This window comes from Hipposideros armiger, unplaced genomic scaffold (genome assembly GCF_001890085.2).
Source record: "Hipposideros armiger isolate ML-2016 unplaced genomic scaffold, ASM189008v1 scaffold_76, whole genome shotgun sequence".
Taxonomy (NCBI): Eukaryota; Metazoa; Chordata; class Mammalia; order Chiroptera; family Hipposideridae; genus Hipposideros; species Hipposideros armiger.
In genome coordinates this window covers 816321-835497 of record NW_017731426.1, presented here as the reverse complement: position 1 = coordinate 835497, position 19177 = coordinate 816321, and the positions used below count along the sequence as shown (strand labels likewise).

Genomic DNA, 19177 nt, shown 5'->3' with positions numbered 1-19177 from the left:
AATTTTTAAAAGAAAACAAGAATTATTAACAGTTGATTTAGTTAATTTTTAATTATTTACTTTTCTTTGAGAATCATGTATATTGGTGGACACACAGCTTGGGGGAGGGCGCAATTAATTGAGATCTGTGGAGTTCTGTATTTGGTGAAGGCAGCAACCAGGAGAAGCAAATTAAAAAACTTATGACTTTGTGTAGGTATTTTAGTCAAAATGTGACTACGCACCATGAAAGTTTGTTTTTCAAAAAATCAAGTTGTGGAATTTATGAGTTTGAGGACTGTGGAAGGTTGTTGTTACAGTTTTTTTTGGGGGGAGGGGGGATGGTTAATAGTTAACACCGTATGTAAAATTTTGGGCTAAATTACACCAGCCCAAAAAGTGGTTTTTAGGTAAAATAATTTGTATTTATCAAGGGTCCACATGGGGGAAAAATTAAAAATAAGTTTATTCTTAATTCTGCTGGCAGTATGGTAGCTAGTGTATGAAAAAAGGTCGGTTGGAGCACTATAAACTTACATTCAATTGTAAAATAATTGAGTACCTATAAAGTAAACATAGTCATGTAATATTGAGGATTAGGGGTCTCTTTGGCCAAAATCTTAATGCCACTAACTGAAAAGGGGGCAAAAAGAAGATCTGTTAATTCATTTCTTTTTCTTATACATTTAAAACTTATTTGTGGGGGTGAAGCTGAGATCACGTCTCAGGTGGGTGCAGGGTTTAGGGTGGGGTCAGAAGGTTTGATGTGCGAGTTTGTTTTGATGCTGTTTTCTATAAATGCCTGTATTGGGAATTTAATTCCATTGAGTTTTTGACCTATGGGATTATATATTGATGAAGCTGATTTACATAGCTGTCCAATGTTCATATATAATAAATATAATTTGCTGGAATTAACAGTGTAATTTATATTAGAAACCCAGCTTTTTCTGGAGTATCTGAAAAACGTGGAGTTTTCTATCCTGTTATTTGGACTAAAAATTTCACTGGATGTATGTTTTTAAAATGCTTTGCGTTCTTAAGCAAATGGTTCTTTAAATTGAAGAAGTAAATTAATATAGGTAAGCTGATTTGGATCAGATACCCAAGAAAAGTGAGGAAATAATCGGGGGAAAAAGAAGCCAGATTTTATGACAGATTTCAACAGATTGAGAAAACTAGTTAAAAGGGCTTCATAGGAAAAAGCACAGTTGATGCTTAATGGGCTTTTTTATTTTTTTTATTTTTTAATTACAGCGAAGTTTGAAACTAAGGCAGATATATACCATCTTAAAAAAATGTTACTAATGTTGGCTTAAATAAAAACATAATTAAGGAAGTAAATCTTGTTCAAGGCTACATATGATATATTCCAAAGCCAGATGTCATTTTTTTTCTGATTTTCTTGTGCTGTGGATAATCTGGTATTTTTGTGCATTTCACTAGCCCAGGTGATCAAGGATTGGCCGTGTGAAGGCTCATGAAAGTTTGGCTGGATTTAAAGAAACAGGCTCAGGCTTTAAGAAGAGGCTATTCTCATTCACAGACTTAGAAAGGGAGTTTGAAATTTAATCAAATAAATGACTGGAGGAAACAGGAGTGGCTCACAAAGAAGGATCTAAGGCAGATTACCAAAGACAGGTACAAAGAAATAATAAAAGCTTGTCAGGGTATGATCAGTAAAGAAGGAAATGGGATACATCTTGGCATGAAAGGAAAAAGGCGTAAAGGGAAAAAAACACCTTCCAATACCTCAGTAACAAGAAGAGTGTAATGAAACTACATCTTCTTGATTGGGGTTGATACCTCATTAATAGATATCACCAAAAAGTCACAAGATTTTTTATTACATCAAATTTTAACCTTGGGGGAGGAGGATAAAGTAAATGATGAGCATAAATTATAATGACTATATGAGAATGTAAAACTTGGCAAAGATAAATTTAAAAAGAGGGAGACCCATTATAATTTTCAAATTCGCCAAGATAAATTTAAAATAGAGGGAGACCCACTGCAATTTCAGTTGAATATTTGCAAAGGGGGATAGGTTATAAAAAGTTGAAACTTAATTGATTTCTGAATTTACTACAGATATAAATAAAGCAAAACATTTACTATGGTATACTAATTACATGTACTGAGGTGGATACCAAAAATTGGGGACTTGGGTCCATGCCCTTAATAAGGATTATAAGAATTTTAAGGGAGGTATGTACATATGTAAAGATAAACAATTATCAGACAGCAGGGAAGTGCCAAATTCATGGTCTAAAAGAGAAAGACATTGGAGGATTAGGGGAGGTAATCTTCATAGAGATAATAGAATCTGACCCTGGCCTTAAAGGATGGTTAACATGTGTATGGAGGAAAGGAAGTGGGGGAGGTCAAAGAAGAAGGCCCTTCATTCATCTCTTCATTCAGCAAATTTAAATTTATTTGGATTCTCTGTTACGCGGTAGATACTGTTCTAGGAACTGGGCACGCAGTGGAAAATAACTAGCTTTTTGCCTTTATGGAACTTACATTCTAGTGGGAAAAGATTAAAGGGCACTAAACAAGTAAACACTACAGGGACAATGTGATGTCAAATAGTGATGTTTTGTGACAATAATAATGATCAGGGCCAAGGAAATTAGAGGGCCTGTTACAGTCCCACTTCTTTTGTGAATGACCTATTTTGTCTATATCCTGATAATGATAGAACTTTTTAATATTTACAGTCCAAACCAGTTTGAGTAGAAGTCTACGCATTAACTTCATCTTTAACCAGTTTTTTTAAACAAACCTACAGAATATTTTTTAGATTGAAGCATACAAGCTTTGAGTTTTTAATGCATTAACAATTTATCTTTTTTTTTGTTTTTTTGCTGCTATTTGCTAAGAATCATGTTTTTCTATGAGGTTAATATTATTTACAGTTTACTTAGGGTTGTGATGTTTTGGGCTGTATACTTAGGCTAGATTCTTCGCTAAGAGCAGTAGTCACAATAGTGCTATAAAGTGAAGCTAAATTGTTTTGATGGTGCCTTGCAACAGAGCACACAAAAGATGTACAGACAGTATAGGTAAGCTATTTGGCTTAATTACCAGATGGGTGAAATAGGGTGAAGGATGACACCTCTCTGGGTCTTGTCCACGTGGTACAGGAATTGAATGGTAAATTTGGACTGTGTTGTGTTGTGTGTGCTTAGTTACCTTTCCTTAAACGTTTGTAGGGGAGCTCGTGATCTCACTGGAAATACTATCTTAAACTTAGAATTTTTACAGTCTTTCTATAAATAGTAGAAACCCGAAAAGCAAAAGTATCAGTTTTGCAATGGGGAAGTCAGGATTCCTACTGCACTTATATGACTGCCAGGTTTTGTTGTTGAGAAGAAATCCTTTTCAATGAACTAAGAATTTCTTGGTGACTATTTCTTGTTTTTGGACACATTTATGAAGTACTTCTCAAGCATTCTTGGGATGAAATATGTTCTTTCCTCTTCAATTTTTCTGCAATTTTAAACTTAAAAAAATTTATAGATGAAATTAAGGTAAAGGATTTCAAAAAAGATTTATATTTTGTGTGTGTCTATAGAACCAAATCTCAAAAATTTTTCTCTGTGCATTTGACCAGTTTTCATCTACAGCACATTCTGTTGTGCATGGGCAATCCTATGGAAAAGAACACAATTTTCAGAGGAGGTAGGGAATTCTTTAGCGTTCCCTTGATTTTCTTCTAGTCCATTTAGAAAATAATTGTAGGTATAAATGCTGGGGGTCTGTGGTGTGTGTGACAGTGTGACTTGTACTCTTCAGAAATATTTGGGAAGGAAGGGCAGTGGAACTCAGATTTGTTTTAGTGTCTGGGTGAGACGTGGGGCCAAGTGTAATTGACAGAAAAAAGATGTACTATAAATTGTAGTGGTATATGGCAAGGTAATGAATATTAAATACCTCTATTTTTCCCCTTAAAATTAATGTAGAAAGAGATGTGTAGGTAAGTATATGCTATTTGTTTATATTGTATAAATTAAAAAAACAACAACTCATATCCTAGGATAGTACCTGGTAGGGTCAGTTTTTGATAAGTGTGTGCTGAACAAATAATCACAGCTGTTACTTTTAATTGTGGTTTCATTATATCTCTAGCTTAGAGCACTGTTTATTAAGTTTTGAGTTGAAATTTGAAGGGAGTTGGTTGCCTTAACTGATTTGGGCACCTGACTTGTTTGAGCAGTATGCTCACTGTAGAACCTGGACCCTGAGCTCACCTCCAGCTTGCTGACCCGGTGGCTGACCTGACCTCGTCTTTTCTGAAATGGCAGGTGGTTGTTTCCAATCAACTCCTCTTCCTGAGCACCTGAGCTGTGTTCTCTTCTGGTCACTGCTCAGAATACTGACGTGTCGCCAGTCTGGCCTATTTTCTGATGGGTTTCTTTTGTTATTTTTGTTTGTTGTTTGGTTGGGGGAGAAGCACATTCCTCAGGAAGATAGCTTTTGACATTGTTTGGTAAACTGCACATGGTATATGAAGTATGGTAGTTTCATTCTTACTAGCTTTTGCTAAAAATCATGTGTTCCTTGAAAACGAACTGGTGCGAATATTTTGGTGATACAAACCAACTAAAATAAGATTTTTTTTTGAGACAAGAAATTAGAACATGGTGTATTAGATGGTATTTAATAATTATAAACAAAATTTGTATATATTAATGGTATTGTGGTTATATTAAAAAATTCTCGTATGTTAAAGATACATATGCAAGTATAGACAAAATGAAATCATGCCTAATATTTGTTTTAGAAAACTTCAAGATAGGCACAAATACACACAAATGGGAAATAAAACAATATAGACACATTTTTTATAATTGTTCAAGCTGGGTGATGAGTACATTGGCGTTTACTATTTTCTATGCTGTGTGTATATTTGGAAATACTAATAATTAGTTAAACTTTACATTACCAATTATAACCTTAAGGGAAGAAATTTAATACAGTAAAATTATATGGTTGGACATTTGCGCTAATTGGCTAATCAAAAATCTCCACTTTGCATTTTCTAGAAGTTCTGCTTTTAGTAATACATTTTTAAGAAGGGAGAATTTTGTAGAAATATGGTCACAAGAAGTGTTTTAAATTCTAAACTTTGAGAACTTATAATAATAATATACCTGTAATTTATAAATTGCTTTTTCACATTTTGTCTTTTATCCTTAGAACAAGACATGAGTTATCCATTTTAGATGAGGAAACTAAGACCTTAGACTAAGTAGTTTATCCAAATCCCAAAGCGACTAAGAAGCGGTGTTAGAACTGGAGCTGAGATCATCTGATTCGTTTTCAGGTACCCATTCTCTTATATACACATAAGTGCTCTTTTTTTTGTGGTGTTATAAGCTAGCGGTTTTCAAATATTTTGGTGTCGGACACCTTTGTACGTGTAGAAAATTATTGAGGACCCAAACACATTTTATTATATGGACTGTATCAATATTTATCACATTAGAAATTAAAACTGACAAATGTTTAAAATGTTTATTCGTTAAAAAACTCATTAAAGGTAAACATAAATAACATACTATTATGAAAAATGTATCCCAAAACAAAAATACAGTGAGAAGTGTGACATTGTTTTACATTTTGCCACTCTCTTCAATGTATTGCTTAATAGAAGACAGCTGGATTTTCACAACTGCTGTTATATTCAGTTTGTTGTGATATGTTTGAAGTATATGAAGAAAACCCAGCTATACCCAGATTCATAGTTTAAAAAGGGTAGAGTATTTTAGTGTCTTTTCATGTAATTGTGAATATTCATTGTTACATCAGAACTCAACAAGTGGTAGATTCTTAAAGGTTAGTTGCAATGTTAACTCAAACCATATCAGTGAATCTTTTGTACACTGTAACATTAAAAATATATTGGTCCATCTTGCACTTCAAATAGATCTTTGATGTGTATGATTTTATAACGTCATACATTGGTCATTTGAAAAATAATGGTATACTGAGTTAACAGATCTTTCAAATGTTGACACATTTGCTTACACAATATTTAAGAAATCACATTCATTAATATTACCATTAATCTCTCAAAAAAGTCTTTAAGAAATGGAAAGCAGTTAAAACTTTGGTGTTGAGTTTAAATTTTCCTAAATTCTAATTTTTTATCGAAAGCTCAGATTTTACCACTGGCAACAGATTTTGTCTGTTTTCTTCTTGAAGTGTCAGGCTTACGTTATTCATTTTAGAGAAAATGTCTGCCAGATACCTAAGTCTGACTAACCTGTAAGTTGTTTGTCAGTTATTCTTTTAAGCAAAAGTGGTATTTTATGAAAAAAGTGTATAGTTAGCTCACAACTCAAACAATTGCATAAGTGCTTTTCTTCAAGACAACCATTAGTATTAGGTATATATCAGAAGTGCTTTTTGTGTACCTCCCATTTCATTACACAGAATGTTAAAAAGGCCACGTTTTCAAGAGTGAGATTTAATAAAATTAATGCATATTTATACCTTTTATTTTACCAAAAGCATTGTTAAGTGAAATTGGCTTTTTAAAGTCAGTTTGATAGACAGCAAGGAATATAATTATTACTAGTACAGTTTTGTACCCCTGACTTGATTCATGCTCAAGCACCAGCATTTTATCCACCATTGCTTTTGTATCATCAGAACAGATATCAACATGGTTGTTTTAGGATAAATCACGAGATTCAAAAGTTATTTAATACTTTGAGTCATTCAGTAGCACTTGTATTTGTTGCCAAGCATTCACATAAAAGAAGACCTTCTTCGATGGTTAGTTGGCATGGATACTGAAATAATAAAAACAAAACAGTAAGTCTACCCACATCTATAGATTTGTCCACTTATAAAGCAAAAGTAATCCTTAAGGCGAGATACTAACTTGTAGTTCATGTTTGCAGTAAAATCTTTAATTCGATGAGACACTGCATCATTGGTAAGTGTCATTGCCTTGATTTTTTTTTCCTGACTTTTCATCCAGCAGACATTCAGCAGTGTCAGCCATACAAAGCTTTATTAGTTTCCCAGCTACTGTGTGCACTGCTCCAACCTGAGCAATCTGATAATTTACACTGTATGATGCTTCAGTGACTTCTTTTATTTCTAATTTGAAAATAATAATTTAAAAATAACCTTTTAAAGAGCTCATCATGTCAGTGTTTAAAATATTCAATTTATTTTTCTTTAAACTCTCAATGAATTTATTGGATGATAATGAAGTTGTGGAGATTATAGCAGCTATCATCAAAGATTGTTTTTCCTAGGAAATAGTACTGAGAACACCCTGAGTTAATTTTTGAAAAAATAGCATATTTATACCTTGAATTTGCTACCTTAGAAAATTCTAAAAAACACAAGACTGTACAAGCATATGTTTCATTAGCTGCCAGAGTGATACGTTACCATCATCTCACATCATGTAGCCTCTGGATTCACTGTTGTACACTCCAGACAGAATGAGAACAAACAAGGCAGATAATATCTTTGTATTATTAAAAAGAGGTTTGACCTAGTGGATCCCTGAAAGGTTCTCCACGACCTCCCACCAGTGGTCTCTGGATCATACTTCGAAAATGATGTAAACTCGTGTGGCGTCCTAATATATTTTTAGATCAGTGTAACACATCTATATCAATAAAGTAATGTTTCTATCTTAACTGATTAATTTGCAAGGGAAGAAGGGAATATGCTAGTGTGTTTGATGAGTCGTGTGACCCAGAGACCATAATGGATGGAAGGTCATATAACATCAGAGAGAAGTGAGATAGAGGGTAGACAGAAGGGAGGAGGTGAGGTGGTAAAAGTACTTTACAACTTATCAAAAAGTGAGCATTTGCTCCCTGTTTTTTTGTTTGTTTTTTTTTTTTAACTAAAAAGTGCTGAACCCACATATATGTACATGTACTATATATAGTGTTTATATCTACTCATTTGTATCTGTATCAGCTATTTTTTCCTTGAGAGAGAGATCCAGGAGAGAGATGCCAATATACTTGAGTGGAAAACGGATGTTCATGGCAGTTGTTTGTTCCTTTCAACTTGGGAGGCTATTGACCTTTTTTTCTGAGGAAGCTGAGGGATGACAGATGAAGTTAGAAAGAAGAAATTTGTAAGAGGGGGAAATGGAATAGACATTAGTGATCCTGGGAACAGCTATAGGCAGAACTGGGCTGTGGACAGAGTAGGGATAAGCAGTGATGAGCAGAGAGGAAGACTGGGGTGAACTGGATTCTTCCATGTGTTGGACACAGGAAGAATCAGGCCCGGGGAAGTACAGTGATAGGTGTAACAGGAGTCATGGAGATGAACATGTATTTGAAAGATTTCCATAAAAATATGGTTTTAATAATGTGCTGGGTAGTCTTTTAAAAAAGATTTTTATTGGGGAAGGGAACAGCTAAGTTGTTGTCCTTCAATCTTAGTTGTGGAGGGTGCAGCTAGCTCGGCTCCAAGTCCAGTAGCCATCCGGCTGCCCATTGGCAGCTCCCGGCTGCTCAGCTCAAGGTGCTGTGTTCAATCTTAGTTGCGAGTGGGCATAGCCCACCATCCCGGCAACCTTGTTGTTAGGAGCATGTGCTCTCACCAGCTGAGCCATCCCCTGTTGACAGCTCAGCTCAGGCGCAGCTTGGGCGCAGCTCACTGGCCCATGTGGGAACCGAACCGGCAACCCTGCTGCTCAGAGCTCGCGCTCTTAACCAACTGAGCCATTCGGCCAGCCCTGTGCTGGGTAGTCTTTTAATGTCTTACCAATGTATTCAAATTGTGTTATAACCAGTAGGAGAAAACAGCAGTGCCATGAGTTTGGTGTAGTGCTCATAAGTCTCTAAGCTTTGTTACAAGCATCAGTATATGAAAATATTGACTGGGCCAGGTTTGGGGCTGGAAATTCAAGAATGAAATTTTAACACTTTATTTTTTTACTAACAGGTAGTTATGATTAAAGGAAATAGAAGAACAGTTTAGTTCAAACAGATATCATTTATCAGTGTGTTATGTGGTACTTAATTCCAAAAAGGATTTGAGATGGTAGAAGGAAAGATCAAAGTCAGAAACAAGCATGATTCTAAATCATGTTTTTTCCCCTAATGTGTTCTCTACTGATGACACTTATGTTAATACAGTCATATAGTTGAGGTACTATAACCATAAGGTAATTAACAATGTAGGAGAAATATAATCCTATCACTATTTGGCTGCATGTAGCATAAGCAGAATATATGTTTGTAATGGGAATGAGATTGGGCAGGAAAATCATAGCATGCCACAGAATTTTTATTTTATTTATTTTATTTTTTTTTATTCAGACTGCTTGCAGCTGTAGTTAACAGAAAGCCACTGGCAGAGGCTTACACCATGAGCTATTTATTTATGCGGTTCAGAGAAGTTTAGAGGTTGGTGGTCTCAGTTGGCTCAGCTGCTCAGCAACGTCCCCAGATTCTCTCCAGTCGTTGACCTTGCCATCTTTTGCCTATTCACTTATTGTCACCAGGTCACAAAATGGCTGCTTCAGCTTTAGGTATCACATCCCCTTTCAAGGCAAGAAGGAGGAAGGGGACAGAACAAGCTGTCCCTTCTCCTGTGCTTGCCTAACCGAGAACAAAATCTTTCTCAGAAGCTTTCATTTGATTTTCTCTTCAGTGTCATTTGCTAGAACAAAACTGCCCCCACTCACAGGAGAGGTTGGAGAAGTGAGTGTATGGCTAAGGAGAATGGGGTTACCATGGTTGCTGTGACGTGCATCATTTCCTAGGCTTAGGCACACTGCTGCTGCTCAGGAAAAACTGGGATTCTGTGAGCAGATTGGACGGGAAGAAGCATCTGTTGGATAGTTGGCTAACTGTGTGTCTGTCACAAAGATGCCGAAGGGGAAGCACAGAGTATTAAGTAACTTGCTAAAACTTCTTTTCTTTAGTCCAGAGACTGTTCTAAGTGTTCCCCTCAAAAAAAGGCCATATCCATTTTGTTTCTTATTTTGGTGGGAGATTATATAGACCTGTATCCTAGTTAGTTGTAGAGCTAATTTAGAGATACTTAGGTCTCAGTTTTCTCAACTATGAAATAAGAATATTGTATTAGGTAATCTCTGAGGTAACTTCCAGTTTTAAAACTCTTGTCTGTCTTCTTTTCTTGTTGTCTTTTGACCATTTCATGTTTTATTATCTTATTAATCAAAAAATTGGACAGGATTAGAGAGAGGATATGAAAATGTATGGTGTTTTTTAGTCATCTTGATAGCTGGGTAGTTATCGCTAATAAAGATCTCAATGATTATAAAACATTAAAGCTAGAATTAGGCATTGGCTTTTTGGCATTTACTCATATTACTTTTGCCCCAAATTTCCACTGAAAATGGAAAACTGATTGAATTTTTATGTTAATAGGGGAACATATGCATGTATGTGTATAGTCTGTAAATCAAAATATCTTCAGTACAGTGTTCTGAGGAAATGCCTCCTGTCCCAACAGAGGAGACATTTTAAGCACTATTGTTAAAAACCTCTGGTAGAACATCCCTTTTGCTTGTTGGGCATTTGTTCTTATTTGTTAATAGTGTTCACATTACATATTTGCCTTAGATAAATTAAAGGACAGCTAAAGGAAAGTGATTTCCTTCATGCACTATAGCACCTAACCTTTACTTGAATGAGGCAGAACCTTTGATGTTTCAAGTACCTTGAAATGGGATTTTCTACTTGTGTTTCAGTGAGAATGATGATCTGGTTCCTCATAGAACCGTGTCAAGATTATATGAATTTGGATGTACAGTGAGTTGAAAATCATATTCCCAACTTGAACAAATTACAAAGCAATTACACTGCTTTTTATAAAAGAGACTGTTAAAATGTTAACCTAAAAAGTATTAATCGAATATTCAACAAAAATCTTATGGAAGGATCCCACTGCATTTTATTTGTGGTTTGTCAGTATTGGGAGATAAACATTAACTATGGCATTTAAGGGACCAAAAGACATCTGCAGTTTGGGGTGCATTTTTAAGAATAAAATGTGTGTATGTGTATGCATTTAACAGCTGCTTTAAACAGTTTAGAGGCAGTATCTAATTTCATTGCCACAGAATATCCAAATATCAGAAACTTTTCCTTCTAAAACCTTTTTTTTTATATATAGTTTTTTTTTGTTGTTGTTTGTTTGTTTTTTTAAGCTGAGCCATCCTGCTACCTGTTGGCAGCTCAGTGGCTGCTCAGCTCGGGCTGGACTCGAACCGCTGTTGCTCAGAGCTCAAACTCTTGAGCGAGCTCTTAACCAACTGAGCCACTCGGCCGGCCCTAAAACCTTTTTAAGTATGTAATTAAAGCAATTGTTTTCATTTTTCATTATATGAATGACTAAGAGCCTTGTTAATGTAAATATTCAGGAAGCTTGATTTTATAGCTTCTTGGTTTTATAGCCAACAATAAAAATCATGTACAGTGGAAAACCCCTTCTTCTCTTTTCTGCAGTCTCAACTGAAAGACAAACTCAAGTGATTTTTTTCCTGGCAAATGAGTGGCCTGTGTGGCAGGATCTTAGATGCTGCCAGTGGCTATCTCATTATAGAATGTAATTAACATGATGTTAGTTTAAAGAGATACAGTACTAGGGGGGAATTTCCAAGTACTATTAGGCATTATGGTATCCACTTGCCAGGAAAAAGTTGTTTTATACAAGTTTTTAATAAAAGTTATTATGAAATCTGGATATTTTTATTATAGAAATGACCTTAATTCATTGATTAAAATAAGCCCTTTGGCTTCTATATCTAGTAGGCTTTTTTTCTGAACAGCAGATTCATTATTTTTTCCAGTGGTCATTATAATCAGTGTGAACAAGTATTGACTTCTAAGAGTGAGGTATTAGAAGGGATACAGAGAAGTAGAACATGTTGCTTTGGTCATCAAGGAGTTTATACTTGTTGGCAGCATCTCTTTAATGGTGATCTACTTTTCAGAGTTTAAACAGATCACCTTAAAAGATTCCTTATTCTTTGCCCTAGGAGTTCTTTACTTGGGGGTCCACTATACCAGCCTCTACTCTCCTAGGTTGAGGGATAATGTCACAATTAGAAGTGGGGGTTAGTCCACCTGAAGTCCTCTCCTGGCCATTTCCCCTTTCTCCTGTGATTGTAGACCTGTCCCCCTCACTCTAAGAGCAGTGTGCTAGCTGTTGCTTCTGTAGGGGAGTTTGGGAGAAGGAAGACTGTGTCCTGGAGTAGTTTTTGGCACCTTTATAGAGTATAAAAGTTTGGGAAGGACACAGCAAGAAAAAGTAAGATCTATTGCAGTTTTCTTTATTTTTCTCTCTCATTATTTTATTGTGGTAAAAACAAATAACAAGATTTATCATTTTAACCATTTAAATGTATGTAGTCATTATTTTATCCATTTTAAATGTTCAGTAGTGTTAAGTATATTCACATTGTTGTGAAACAGATCTTTAGAACTTTTTCATCTTGCAAATCTGAAACTATACGCATTAAACAGCAAACCCCCTTTTCTCCCTCCCCCTAGCTCCTGGTAGCCACCATTCTACAGTCTGTTTTCTATGGATTTGACTCTTTTAGATACTTTATATAAGTGGAATCATACAGTGTTTGTCTTTTTGTGACTTATTTTACTTAGCACAATGCCCTCAAAATTCATCCATGTTGTGGCATGTGACAGGAATTTTTCCTTTTTAAGCTGAATAATATTGAATTATCACATGTAAATCACATTTTGTTTATTCATCTGTTGAACATTTGGGTTGCTTTTGACTAATGTGAATAATGCAGCTGTGAACATAGGTGGACAACTATCTCTTGGAGACTCTGCTTCCAGTTGTATTGGATATATATCCAGAAGTGGAATAACTGGATCATATAGTAGTTATATTTTTAACTTTTTAAGGAACTGCCATACTGTTTTGTATAGTGGTTGCACCATTTTACAGTCCTACCAACAATGCACAGATGTTCCTATTTCAAACATCCTTGCCAATACTTGTTATTTCCTAAGTTGTGTTTTTTTCATTTAATAATAGCCATTCTAACAGGTGTGAAGTGATCATGTTATTGTGATTTCGATTTGCATTTCTCTGATTAATGATGATGAGCCCCTTTTCTAGTATTTGCTGGCCATTTGTATATCATCGTTGGAGAAATGTCTATTTAAGCCCTTTGCCCCATTTTTTGTTCCGTTTATTTGATTCTTTGGTGTTGAGTTGTAAGATGCCATTTTCCTCTTAAAATGTGAATAGCAACTTAAAACTACCCACGGATCAATTGTGATATAGTACACGGATGAAAAATAGAGTGAGTGGAGTATACCATCTGCAGAGCCTCCTCTCCCGTCTCTAGCCATCACCAGGTCAGCTTCTTAGTTGAGGGCTTTGTACTCCACAGAGAATTTGAGGCCTCAGATTCATTCTCCTCTTCCTCTTGTCTTTTCCTCCTCATTACCTATAGAACCAGGGAGATGGACAAGGTGATAACCAAGGTGTCTTCCAGCTCTACAATTCTGAGTTCTGACAGTATTGTCTTGTACCAACTTACCTCTAGCATCTAAAATTTCCTTGAAACCTTGGTAATATCTGGCCCCTGAACTGGGAAATCTTTGTTGATGGCTAGTAAGAAGCACTCCACCAAAGCTCTGTTGGGTCTTTGGTTTTCTAACTTTCATTCTTACTCATTTTTCTCTTTATAGTATGATATCACTCTCAAATCCTGGGCCTAAAGGTCAGTTCTTTAACTGCTGCTGTATACAGGTCCTTCACTGGGTATGTCATGGAGTGGGTAGAGCTTGTACTTTGCCCTGGAGCTATACAGAAGTTGTTTTTTAAAAGATTTTATTGGGGAATTGGGGGAGGGGAACAGCGTTGGGGAATTGGGGGAGGGGAACAGCGTTGGGGAATCCGGGAAGGGGAACAGACAAGTTGCTCTTCTTCAGTCTAGTTGTGGAGGACGTCACTTCATTGGCCTATGTTGGTATTGTGATCATTGTGCTCTCCCCAGCCGAGGCAGTTGGCCCCTGGCCATTGGATGGCCGCTCACGGCAGCTTACGCTGGCTGCTGGCCACTCACGGTAGCTTATGGCAGCTTACTGCAGCCCCACTGCAGCCTATGTCGTTGCCAGCGACCCACGGCAGCCCAGCTCCAGATCGAGCTGTTGTTCACCATATTAACTGTAGAGGGCGCAGTGTCACTGGCCTATGTGGGATTCAAACTGGCGGCCCTGCTGCTCAGAGCTCGCGCTCCCAAGCCAACTCTTAACCAACGAGCCATTCAACCGGCCCCGTGTTTTGTTTTGTTTTTTTGTTTTTGTTTTTTAAGCTACTCACACTCATGAGGAAATAGAAGCCAAAGTTCATTGAGCAGTGTATTTGTTGTTTTAAATACATAGAACAAATAGAACAACTAGTTCAAATTCACTAGATTTTTATTTCTGTAAAAACAGCTATATTTTTGTGTTAAATGCCAGCTTTAAAGAAATATTACCCAACTGATTTATTTCCTATGGCTTTCATAGTAATATGTATTATGGTAGTAATTAAAAGAAAGAGGTAATGTGATTGTGATGGTTGTGGTTGAAGGGTACTGTGGACTCTGCTATGATGTGCTTAGAATTGCTTACAGGTTTCAAGTATTTGATATTTTTAATCATTTTTTTCATCTTATGGGTACTGTCTGACAGATAAGCAATCTTTAGGGAGCTCATCTTAGTCACATAGAGTTTTATGTTACTGCCATATGGTGCTGTGACTTAAATTGTTCTAATGCTAACAGTACTCTGTGAGGTAATAAGTAAACAAGCACAACCCAGTAAATCAAGTAGGAATGGGTGAGGAATATGCATGGTGTCTCCTAAAAAGAATTATTGGGAGTGCTTGCAATAGAACCCAAGATTTCTGGTCTAGCATTGTCTTTGTGTTTGGCTTGTCTGTGGGACCTATGTTGCTTTCTGGCCTGTTGGCAGGTCTTGATGGAACATTATCAAATACTAAATACTTTTGCCAAAATAGTAAATCTAGCTGGGTGTGTGAACAGGGGAGGTAATGCAGGGGACTAAGGCAACTTCAGAGAGCTGCGTTGTGGGAAGCTGTTATAATGTTCAGAGTTACCCCTAGGTTGTTCTTAACCAAGACTATACAGTCAACTCAAGGATTGAAATGCATTTTGTGTCATGATGATTTCATTGCAAAAGATTATCTAGGCCCTGAGGGGGCTCCTCATCACCATTTCTGTGATCATAGGTGGGTAATTTAATTGTGGAAAAAAACCACAACCATCAGGACACAGGTAAAACTAACATGGATGGTAACTACAGGCCAGAATTCATTAATATTATCATTCTCAAAAGGATGTTAAGATTCCCCTCCAAATGATAGCATGTCAGAAATTTATAATATAGAGGACAATCAGAGGTTTTCATTATTCATTTATTTATGTTGCATGGGAAATACTTATACTATAATTTTGTTTGTGGTTTCTAAAAGTATGTATTGTTACTGTGATTACAGCATCAATATCATTTGTAATGGAAGTTCTTTTTTCCTTTTGGATGCTTCATAATCCACATATTAACATTAGAGTGGTACAAATGGGTCTAGGACCATGATTTGGTCACTGTTTCTCTGATCTGCTTTGTATTTATTTTGGTGGGAAAATATTTGCTAGGAAATGTGACTGAAGTGGTCATACAATTCTGGCTAAATGGTAGCTTTTAGAAACCAATTCACTTCATTTATCCATTTAGCTTCTTATCTTTTATTAGAGTAACCTAAGATCTGATCGTAATTTGTGTAATAAGTAAATAAGCTTTTCTAATTAAATAGAACATAGGCTGGGGATGCCAAAAAATGTATACACATGATTTATATTCATCTTTTGTTATTGGCATATATTGAGTATTACAATTTTAATACAGTTTTTGCCTTTCTTAAAATGTGTGTAATTTTTTTGGCACCCTCTGTATGTATAAAAATGTTTTGATAGTATTCAAAAATCAATATAATTCAGCACATTAACTGTAAAAAATAAAAATCATATGACTATCTCAGTGGATTCAGACAAAGCATTTGTTAAAATCTAGTCTCTGTTAATGATAAAAAAACCTAAAAACCAAAAATAAGGACTTCCCAAATATAATACCAAGATCTGGTAAGGATGCAGAGAAAATGGAACTTTTCTATGTTGCTGGTGGGAGTACAAAATGCTAAAACTACTTTAGAAAACACTTTGGCAGTTTCTTATAAAGATAGATGTACAGTAACCACATGACTCATTCGTCCTACTCCTAGGTATTGACTTAAGAAAAATGGAAAGTTGTGTTCATGCAGAAGCCTGTACTCAAATGTTCATGCAGTCACTAAAAAGACTGGAAAGAACCCAAATGTCCTACAGCTGGCGAATGAACACACAGACTATGGTACATCCCCACAAACAAACTACTGATATGTGCAACAACATGGATGAGTCTTAAAGGCATGATGTTGAGTGAAGCCACTCTCAAGAGGGTATGCACTGTGTGGGTCAGTGTAAATCATATTGTAGAAGGGCAAACTATAGAGATGGAGAACAGGTGAATGGTTGCCAGCGTTTGAAAGTAGGGAGAAGGTGCTGATTACAAAGGAGTGGTGTGAGGGAATTTTTGGGGGTGATAGAACTGTTTTGTATATTGGTTGTGATGAGGGTTACATTATACGTTTGGTCAAACAAAACAGAACTATACACCATGGATTTTACTTTATGTAAATTAAAAAAAAATACTTTAAAAAAAGTAAATTTAGTAATATTCCTAGATACCACATCAATATACAAAATCTGTATTTCTGTATAACAGTAATAACCAGAAAGTGAAATTTAAAGGTGACATTTATAATAGCATCAAAAATTATCAAATACCTAGGACTAAATCTAGTGAAAGATGTCCAAGATCATTGCAGAAACCGATTCTAAAATTTATATGGAAGTACAAATGGCAAGAATAACTAAGGTAATAATAATAATAAAAGTAAAATTGCAGTGTTTATACTATTGGATATGCAATATAGAATAAAGAGATTGATCATTGGAATACAATAGAGACAGAAGCAGACCCGTACATACATACATACAATAAATACATATATTTGTGTGTACATATATATATATATATATATATATGTTCACACATTCTTAATTATGATTAAGATGGCATTATACAGCAATGTGGAAAGAAAAATCTTTTTAATAAATGATCCTAGATCACGTGCCTATTCAAATCAGAAAAAACTAATTTGACCCTCTACCTCACATTATACACAAAAATAAATTTCCAGTCAATTGTAGATCTAAATGGAAGGTTTATAAAAGCTTCCAGAGGTGCTCAACACATTAGTCATCAAAGTATGCTGAATAAAACCACAGTGAATTACTACTACACATAGACCAGAATAGCTAAAATTTTGAAACAAATACAATAACAAACTCGAAAAGATCAAGCATCAGCAAGGATGTAAAGCAACTAAAACTGTCCAACACTGATGGAATAGTAAATTGGTACGACTACTTTGGAAAATTAGTAGTATTTATATTAAAGCTCTAAATACTCATCATTACCTCTGACCCAGCAAATCCACTTTTAGGTGTGTACCCAACAGAAGCGTATACTTATGTTCACCAAAGACATGTACAAGAATGTTCATAGCACAATTCATAGCACAACTCCAAACTGGAAACAACCTAAGCGGTTCTTAAGTGAAGTAATGGATAAATACATTGTCATATTTTTTGATGAAATACTATATAGAGTGAACAGGAAAAACTATTCCTATTTACAACAACATAGGCTCAAATGTAATATTGAGCAAAAGAGTTCAGACACAAAAGAGTTCAAAAACAGGCAAAACTAACCTGGTGTTAGAAGTCAGGATAGTAGTTACCTTTAGGGAGGGAGATTAGTTGATGGGATGGTATATGAGGCTGACTTCTGGAGTCTTCTTTTTCTTGATAGAGATGGTAGCTACATGAATATGTTAACTTTGTAAACGTTCTTTGGGCTGCATATTCATGATTTGTGTGCTTTTTGGTATATATGTTTGAATTTTAAAAAGCTTATTAAAAGAAGTATTTTGAGTTAACCATAGGAGTTCTTGGAATCCAAGATGGTTTCTTTTTTCACTTATAAAGTTCGTATTATCAATGTTGTAAAAGAGGAAATTATTTGTACCTACAAATACAAACAACTAGCTCCATAAATAAATATAGAGAACAGGCTTAAATTCTTTCCTAACTAAATCAAGACATTCCTAGGCTTCTTGAGTTTTTTATTGCTTTTGTTGTTATAGATAAACCCATTCTTCCTGTATCCCTGTATTTTGGTTTTTGTTCCTCACAAGGGAACATATTTTTAGAAACTCTTACGTATCAGTACACAGAGGCAGACATCTTTCATTTTAGACAGCCATGTGGAATAATACTACATTGATGTACTAATACATTTAGTCCATTTATCATTCATTGACACTGAGATTGTTTCTGACTTTTTACAATTACAAACATGTTTCAATGAACAATATTTCACATACACTTGGGCAAGTATTTATATAGGACAGATTATTGGAAGTAGAATTTTAAAGTTACAGAAAAAAGATCAACATCTATTAACAGTTTGCTCCTTTTCCTTTCTTTAATCACTTGTTCTCTTGTCACATACTCACATGATATATTTTTCCATTTGAGAATAAGTTTCACATATCATGGTCCTCTATCCCCAAGCACTTAAGTGGATCTCCAAAGAAAAAGGACATTCTCCTACCCTCGGCAGGGCTGTCAACCTAGTAAACCTAACATTGAATTAATACCTAGTGCACCATTTCTATTCTCATCTTGTCAGTTAATCCACAAAGATAGTTGATAGCATTTTTTTCTCTCTACTGCAGGATCCAGTTTGAGGATCAAATACTGCATTTACTTGTCATGTATCTTTTATTTAAAAGATTTTTTATTGGGGAATTGGGGGGGATGGGAACAGCGTTGGGGAATTAGGGGAACAGACAAATTGCTGTCCTTTCGTTCTTCAGTCTAGTTGTGGAGGACGTTGCTTCACTGGCCCAAGTTGGCACCATTATTGCGCTCTTCCCCGGTAAGGCAGATCAGTCGCCGTCTTCTGGACGGCCGCTCACTGCGGCTGCTGGCTGCTCAGACTGGCTGCTGGCTACATATGGTAGC

At 35.7% G+C, this 19177-nt stretch overlaps 1 protein-coding gene across 3 annotated transcripts in view; it reads left to right on the top strand.

The window, feature by feature from the left end:
• The window catches only part of DUSP16 (dual specificity phosphatase 16), a 78673-nt gene that overhangs the window by 1925 nt on the left and 57571 nt on the right, over window positions 1-19177 (top strand). For 2 of the 3 annotated variants that reach the window (XM_019643310.1, XM_019643311.1), the window contains exon 2: window positions 5182-5308. The exons of the other annotated variant lie outside the window; for it this stretch is intronic. The gene's annotated coding sequence lies outside the window, so the exon portion shown is untranslated. The remainder of the gene's footprint in view (window positions 1-5181; window positions 5309-19177) is intronic. 3 annotated transcript variants of the gene reach the window in all.